This window comes from Tenrec ecaudatus, unplaced genomic scaffold (assembly GCF_050624435.1).
Source record: "Tenrec ecaudatus isolate mTenEca1 unplaced genomic scaffold, mTenEca1.hap1 Scaffold_222, whole genome shotgun sequence".
NCBI lineage: Eukaryota > Metazoa > Chordata > Mammalia > Afrosoricida > Tenrecidae > Tenrec > Tenrec ecaudatus.
This window is the reverse complement of record NW_027458450.1, coordinates 46,969-55,485: the sequence shown is the minus strand read 5'-3', so window position 1 is coordinate 55,485 and position 8,517 is coordinate 46,969. Positions and strand designations below refer to the sequence as shown.

At 51.8% G+C, this 8,517-nt stretch overlaps 1 pseudogene; it reads left to right on the top strand.

Moving 5' to 3' along the window:
• Positions 1-6,972: 6,972 nt before the first annotated feature.
• LOC142436333 (nuclear receptor subfamily 2 group F member 6 pseudogene) lies at positions 6,973-8,188 on the top strand (annotated as a pseudogene).
• Positions 8,189-8,517: the final 329 nt, after the last annotated feature.

Sequence of the window (8,517 nt, the reverse complement as noted above, 5' to 3'; positions counted from 1 at the left end):
TTCATTAGAAAGATCAGAATGTCATTCTCAATCCTTGTGGATCCTTCCCCACTTTAACTATCGGTAATCTGCTAGATTCATAGAGAAAATTTGGGAGTTGGCCATTTGTGTAGGATTGTTGTCAGCTCTTGCCTGAATGCTTGCCAGCATTTTCCTGTGAAGCCATCTGGCCCAGGGGATATTTTAGTTGACATTTTCTTGATAACCTTGTCTATTTTCTCTATTTCTCTGAGTCTGTTGAGTTGCTTGTGGTCCATCTGGGAGGGTATTTGTCCATGTCTTCCAGGATGTTGAATTCATTGGTGTAACGGTACTCATAGTACTATACAATTCAGCTTTAAATATCATTAGAGCCCATTGTAGTTTTCCCTGTTTTATCCCTCAGTGGCGTGACTATTGTTATATGTTCCTTTCTTTCTTTGGTTAGGTTTGCAGTGGCCTACCTATTCTGTTAATCTGTTCAAAGAAACAACTATTTTACTGCATTGATTTGTTTGCATTGTTTTCACGTTTTCCAAGTTATTCACGTCTGCCCTAATTGGTTGTTATTTCGTTTCTTTTGCCATTTGTAGCATTGTCCTGTTAACTCTGTCATCAGGATCAATCACACCACTTAGTACGGTGACACTCTTCCTGACCTGTTGATCCAAAGGCATGAGAAGTCCAAAGTGGCCAGGGGGCATTCTCAGCTGCCACTTCAGTGGAATCCGTGCTGTGTTTCCAGGTGGGAGAGTTCCTTTCTTCAGGACCAGGACCTCCAGGCCTGAGGAACACAGGGTTGTTGGGACAGGAAGCAAACATGCTTCAAGGGGATCACTAGGAGTAATAGTGAGTGGTGCCACTCCAGCTTCCACCCCTTGGTTCCTGGACCCATGAATTCTGGCTCTTGGAGACACAGCACCATATATTGGCCGCTGGTTTAGAGCGTATACAGCTTCCTGGAGATCAGGAAGCCCCGCAAGTTGTTGCCACCTACTTGGCGTCGTAATTGCATCTTTAGGAGCCCATTCCATCGTTCCATCAAGCTGGCAGCTTCAGGATGATGAGGAACATGATACGGCCAGTGGATTCCATGGGAATGGGCCCATTGCCACACTGGATTTGCTGTGAAGTGAGCTCCTTGATCTGAAGCAAAGCTATGTGGGATGCCATGCCGGTGCATGAGGCATTCTTTGAGTCCACAAATAGTAGTTTTGGCAGAAGCATCACGTGCAGGGAAGGCAAGTCCATATCCAGAGTAGGTGTCTATTCCAGTAAGAACAAAACGCTGTCCCCTCCATGATGGAAGTGGTCCTATGGATTCAACCTGCCACCTAGATGCTGGTTGATCTCCCCGAGGAATTGTCCCATCTCTTGAACAAAATATTGGTTTCTGTTGCTGGAAAATGGACACTCAGCAGTGGCAGTGGCCAAGTCAGCCTTGGTGAGTGGAAGTCCATGTTGCTGTGCCCATGCATAACCTCCATCCCTGCCGCCATGTGCACTTTGTTCATGTGCCCATTGGGCGATAACAGGGGTGGCAGAGGAAAGAGGAGGACCAGTCTCCACAGCGTGTGTCATCTTATCCACTTGATTATTAAAGTCCTCCTCTTCAGAGGTAATCCTTTGGTGAGCATTCACGTGAGATACAATTAACTTTACTTTCTTGGCCCATTCAGAGAAGTCTATCCACATACCTCCTTGTCACCAATTTTCCAATCATGGTCCTTCCAATTCCCTGACCATTCAGCCAAGCCATTAGCCACTGCTCATGAATCAGTATATAATCTCACATCTGGTCATTTTTCCTTATATGCAAACTGAACGGCCAGGTGCACTGCTCGAAGTTCTGCCCATTGGGAAGATATCCCTTCACCACTGTCCTTTACGGAGATCCCAGAAAAGGGCTGTAGTGCTGCTGCTGTCCACTTATGAGTGGCACCTGCATATCGTGCAGAGCCGACCGTAAACCAAGCATGACTTTTTTGGTCTTCACTTAAAGTATGGTAAGGAACTCCCCAGGAGGCCATAGGTGCAGACTGGGAGAACGGAGGCAATGTAACAGGAGTGGAGACTGTTGGCATTTGGGCCACTTCTTCTTGCAGCTTACTTGTTCCTTCAGGTCCTGCTTTGGCCCGATCTCGTATATACCACTTCCATTTAACAAGGGAGTGTTGCTGCGCACATCCAACTTTATGATTACGTGGGTCAGACAATAGCCACTTCATGATAGGTAATTCAGGCCTCATGGTGACTTGGTGGCCCATGGTGAGGCCTTCAGTCTCCAGCCAGGCCCAGTAACAGGCCAACAGCTGTTTTTCAAAGGGGGAGTAGTTGCTTGCAGAGGATGGCAAGACTTTACTCCAAAATCCCAATGGTCTATCTACGCTGTGATTCACGAATAAGGGTCTGCCAAAGACTGCACACTGCATCTTGATCTACAACTGACACCTCTAGCACCATTGGGTCAGCTGGATCATATGGTCCCAGTGGCAAAGCAGCTTGCACGGCAGCCTGCACTTGTTGAAGAGCCTTTTCTTGTTCTGGGCCCCACTCAAAAATGGAGGCTTTTCGTGTCACTTGATAAATAGGTCGAAGTAGAACACCCAAGTGAGGAATATGTTGCCTCCAAAATCCGAAGAGGCCCACTAGGCGTTGTGCCTCTTTTTTAGTCGTTGGGGGAGCTAAATGTAATAGCTTATCCTTCACTTTAGTAGGAATATCTCGACATGCCCCACACCACTGGACCCCTAGAAATTGTACTGATGTGGAGGGTACCTGAATCTTTGTTGGGTTAATTTCCCAACCCCTTGTACGCAGATATTGTACCAATGAATTTAGAGTCTTTGATACATCCTCCTGAGTGCGTCCAATCAGCATAATGTCATCAATATAATGGACCAGTGTGACATGCTGTGGAATAGACAGGTGGTCAAGGTCCCTTCGGACTAAATTATGGCACAGGGCAGAAGAGTTGATGTACTCCTGGGGGAGAGTTGTGAAAGTATATTGTTGCCCTTGCCAGGTGAAGGCAAACTGCTTCTGGTGGGCCTTTGAGACTGGTATGGAGAAGAAGGCATTAGCCAGATCAATAGCTGCATACCATGTACCAGGAGAAGTATTAATTTGCTCAAGCAATGTAATCACATCTGGGCCAGCAGCTGCAATTGGAGCTGACGATAATCCACTGTCATTCTCCAGGATCCATCTGTCTTCGTTACAGGCCAAATTGGTGAATTAAATGGGGGAGGTAGTAGGAATCACCACCCCTGCATCTTTCAAGTCTTTGATGGTGGCACTGATCTCTGCAATCCCTCCAGGCATGCGGTATTGCTCTTGGTTTACTCTTTTCCTAGGTAATGGCAATTCTAATGGTGTCCACTTGGCCTTTCCTACCATGATAGCCCTTATTCCACATTTTAGGGATCCGATATGGGGGTTCTGCCAGTTACTAAGTATGTCTATTCCAATGATGCATTCTGGAACTGGGGAAATAACCACAGGATGGGTCCCGGGGCCCACTGGACCCACAGTGAGGCGTACTTGAGCTAAAACTCCATTGATAGCTTGACCTCCATAAGCCCCCACTCTGATTGGTGGGCCTTTGAAACATTTTGGGTCTCCTGGAATTAGTGTCAGTTCTGAGCCGGTGTCTAGTAATCCCCGAAAAGTTTGATTATTTCCTTTCCCCCAATGAACAGTCACTGTTGTGAAAGGCCGCAGGTCCCTTTGGGGAAGGCTAGAAGGAAGACTAACAGTATAAACCTTCAGTGATGTAGCAGGATCCTCCTTACAAGGGACCCGGCCTCCCCTTCATTCAAGGGGTTGTGGGTCTGTAAACTGGCTCAGGTCTGGGAATTGATTGAGCGATCGTGACTGTCTATTCTGCTGTTCACCTGATCTACCATTCTTTTGCCTGTACAGATCACGTAAATATTTAGTAGGCTTCCCATCTATTTCATTCCTAGGGACACTGCGGCTAAGTAGCCAATGCCATAATTCCACACGAGACAGGTTGCTTTGATTGTTATTGAAAACTCGTTGTCTATTAGAACCACGCCCACCCTGTCTCCGTGGATCCAGTGCTGACACCTGCCCTCTACCATCACGGGGACCAATCAGCCCCATTGTGGGCAAATGTCGGAGTTCGCTTCGGGCAGTGGCCACTGTTAATCCTGGTGCACATAGAATAGCAATTACAGGAGTCTTAAGAGATGCTGGGGCCCACTTCACAAACTTGTTCCTTATGGTTATGGTAAAGGGTATGTCTTCAGGTCACCCCCTTTTTGGATCTATGGGAATATCTTGATAGATCCATTCTAACATACCAATTTCTCTAAGCTTTTGGATGCCTTCCTCTACAGTGTACCAAGGCAGGTCAGGGTCTTCAAGTTGGTCTAATCTAGGCCATCTGGCAGTCCATGCTTCACTGAACTAACCAAATAAAGACTTAGATCCTTTTTTAGCCTGTCTCGCAGAGACATTGAAAGAAGAGTCTGTGCTTAGGGGTCCCATATCCAGAAACTCAGACTGGTCTACTATTACATTTCGTGCACCAGTATCCCACACCCTGAGTAACCATTCCCAGGGGTATTCTCCAGGCTTTTGCTTGTACGTATTTGAGAACTCAAGCAGGTCTTTATGTGTGTAGCGCACTTCTTCTTGGATAATCTTCTCAACCTCACCTTTAGGAGGTTTCTGAGACTTCATTTTAGTGACAGGTCTAGTGGAAATAATGGGTGCTGAGGGTGTTTCCTGGGTGCTCTCAGCAATACCTTGCGAGGCATCTTCCTCAGGTAATGCTACTGATGCAGCCCCACCTGGCCTATCAACTTGAATCGTTTGGCTAATCTGCTCAGGTGTTTCTAAGGGCTCAATATCCTCTACTTCCGGATCATCAGCCCCTATGTTCCCATCCCATGTTTCAGGGTCCCAACTTTTCCCAATGAATGCCCTTACTTTGGTTTCAGACACTACTCTAGATCTGCAATTCAGCTGCCGTTGTCATTCAGCCACTCGTATAATGAGACTCTGGACCTGGTTCTCAGCAATGTCAGCTCTTTTACTAGAGGAGAGAAGGCTCTCCTTTGTAGCACAGATGGAAGTTTTCAAATCTGTTAGTCTGCATGTGAGGCGTGCTTTTGAGGCTCTGAGATCATCCCTCTCCTTAATAACACTTTCCATCGTATGAAGGACCAGCCAACCAGCTTCGCTATACTTGTCATTTTCACAAAACTCCTGGAAAATATCAAATATACGATTGCCAAGAGCATCTCCTTTATCCAGCATGTCATCTACTTTAGGTGCTACTTTAATATTATCTTTGCTATTTCAGACCATGGATTAGTACGGGTAGTAGACGTATCCCCGTCAAGACTAAATAGGTTGGAAAACCAATTTAAGAAATCCATATTTGGTGCCAAAGGGACCAGGTATAAGGCATCATGCAAAAAAAAAAAGAATATGTGTGCGTGTGTGTATATATATATATATATATATATATATATATATATATATATATATATATATATATATATATACCATAATGAATGAAGGGGGAAGTGCAGAGTGGAGACCCAAGTCCCAAGCGTCGGCCACTGGAGATCCCCTCAGAGAGGGGTTTAGGAGAGGAGATGGGTCAGTCAGGGTGCGAGGTAGTGCCGATGAAGAGCAAAGCTTTCCCCCAGATTCTGGATGCTTCCTCCCCCCAACTACCATGATCCGAATTCTACCTTAGAGGGCTGGATAGGGCAGAGGTTGTACATTGGTAATATGAGGGCTGGAGGCACAGGGAATCCAGGGTGGATGATATCTTCTGGACCAAGGGTGTGAGGGATGATGCTGGGAGAGTATAGGGTGAGTGGGTTGGAAGGGGGAACTGATTACAAGGATCCACATGTGACCTCCTCCCTGGGAGAGGGACGGCAGAAAATGTGGGAAGGGAGGCTTGGGATAGAGCAAGATATGACAAAATAACGATGTATAAATTACAAAGGGCACATGAGGGAGGGGGGAAAGGGGAGGGAGGAGGAAAAAAAAAGGACCTGATGCAAAGGGCCTAAGTGGAGAGCAAATGCTTTGAGAATGATTGGGGCGGGGAATGTATGCATGTGCTTTATACAATTGATGTATGTATATGTATGGATTGTGATAAGAGTTGTATGAGTCCCTAATAAAATGTAAAAAAAGAAAAGGAAAAAAAAGAAAGAAAAGAAAATGATTAGGGCAAAGAATGTACAGATGTGCTTTACACAATTGATGTATGTATATGTATGGACTGTGGTAAGAGTTGTATGAGCCCCTAATAAAACGTTTAAAAGAAAAAAGAGAAATCCATATTTGTCAAACTGGCTGCAGCGCCAGGCCAGGCGCAGGGGCGGCGTGGGCAGTGGCGAGGGCGGCGTGAGAGCGAGGCTCTGGCCCTGCGCAGGCCCAGGCCAGCGGCCGCTAGGAGGGCGAGGCATGCTGACCTGCAGGCCGCGAGCGGCGGCAGCGGCGGCAAGGGGCGCAGGGGTTCCTGGGAGGCGCAGCGTCAGGCCCTGGCGCGCGCCCGCCGCCCCTTCCCCGCGCCGCGGCCGCCCGGGCAACTTGTGGCCAAAGTTTGGCCCCAGCCTCCGGAGTGCGCGGGGCGGCCCGCGAAGTTGGCTGTGGCCCCCGCCGCGGCTCGGGCCGGCCCATGGCCCGCGCGCCCCCGCCGGAGCCCCTGGGCGGCCGGGCTCCTGCCCCCGGGGCCCCCGGGCCTCAACGCCAGTGCGCCTCCCCCGGCCCCGGGCCCGCGCACGCGTGGGAAAGTTGGCCTGGAACCGGCCCGACCAGTTCCGCCGGCGCGCACACCGGCCGCAGAAGTTGGTGCTGCAAAACTTTTTTGGGGGGTTCCGCGGGAGCCCCCGTGCGTCGGGACCGGATGCGCGCCGGCTAGCGACCCCTGCGCCGAGAGAGGTACCCCCAGAGCGACGCGCAGCGGGGGCGCCCCGGACCCGCGGCCCGGGGGCTATGGCCATGGTGGCCGGAGGCTGGGGCGGCCCCGGCGGCGGTGGAGACGCGAATGGCGTGGACAAGGTGGGTGGCTACCCGCGCGCCACCGAGGACTCGGCCTCGCCCCCGGGCGCCACCAGCGACGCTGAGCAGGGCGACGAGGAGCGGCAGGGGCTGCAGGTGGACTGTGTGGTGTGCGGGGACAAGGCGAGCGCAAGCACTAGGGCGTCCTCACCTGCCAGGGCTGCAAGAGCTTCTTCCAGCGGAGCATACTCCTCAACCTCAGCTACACCTGCAGGTCCAACCGTGACTGCCAGATTGACCAGCACCACCGGAACCAGTGTCAGTACTGTTGCCTCAAGAAGTGTTCCGGTCGGCATGCGCAAAGAGGCCGTGCAGCGGGGCCGCAGCCCCCACTCGCCGCCAGGTCCTGGCGCCGCGTCTCCGGCAGCCCCCCCGGGCTTGGCGCTGGCGGAGGCGGTGGGCGGAGACCTCTTCCCTGGCCAGCCAGTGTGGGAGCTGATCGCACAGCTGCTGCGCGCCAAGCCCTACCTGGCGGTGGCCGGCCACTTTGGCACGGGCGCGGCGAGCGCCTTCGGCCCGGGCGGCGCGGGCGCGGTGCTGGGCATCGATAACGTGTGTGGAGCTGGCGGCGCGGCTGCTCTTCAGCACCTTGGAGTGGGCGCGCCACGCGCCCTTCTTCCCCGAGCTGCCCGTGGCCGACCAGGTGGCCCTGCTGCGGCTCAGCTGGAGCGAGCTGTTCCTGCTGAACGCGGCGGAGGCCGCCCTGACCCTGCACACTGCGCCTCTGCTGGCCGCAGCCGGGCTGCACACCGCTCCCATGGCCGCCGAGCGGGCGGTGGCCTTCATGGACCAGGTGCGCGCCTTCCAGGAGCAAGTGGACAAGCTGGGCCGCCTGCAGGTGGACTCGGCGGAGTATGGCTGCCTCAAGGCCATCGCGCTCTTTACTCTTGATGCCTGTGGCCTCTCAGACCCAGCACACGTGGAGAGGCTGCAGGAGAAGGCGCAGGTGGCCCTGACCGAGTACATGCTGACCCAGTACCCAGCCCAGCCCCAGTGCTTCGGCCGCCTGCTGCTGCGTCTGCCTGCCCTGCGCGCCGTCCCAGCCTCACTCATCTCTCAGCTGTTCTTCATGCGCCTGGTGGGCAAGACACCCGTTGAGACGCTGATCCGAGACATGCTGCTCTCGGGGAGTACTTTCAACTGGCCTTAGGGCTCCGGCCAGTGACCGACCTCCAGCGACACAGATGCTCGGGGTCCCCAGGCCAAGGATAGGGACAGCCTCCCCAAGTGGCTAACCAGAACCATGACTAGGGCGAAAGATCATTATGTAATATGCAGTAGCCCTTAGTGACCCTGGTTACAATTTGACTCGGAGGCTACTGGACTTCAGAGCCTTACAAGCCTGGAAGGTTTATTTCAGGCACAGCAAGCACATGCCTCGGCGGTGCTGACTTGCGTTCTGCACCTGGATAGGCACCTGAAGTCATTTGGAGAGGATGTCTATGTAAGTTGGTTTTACATAAATTTCTGTGCTGGATT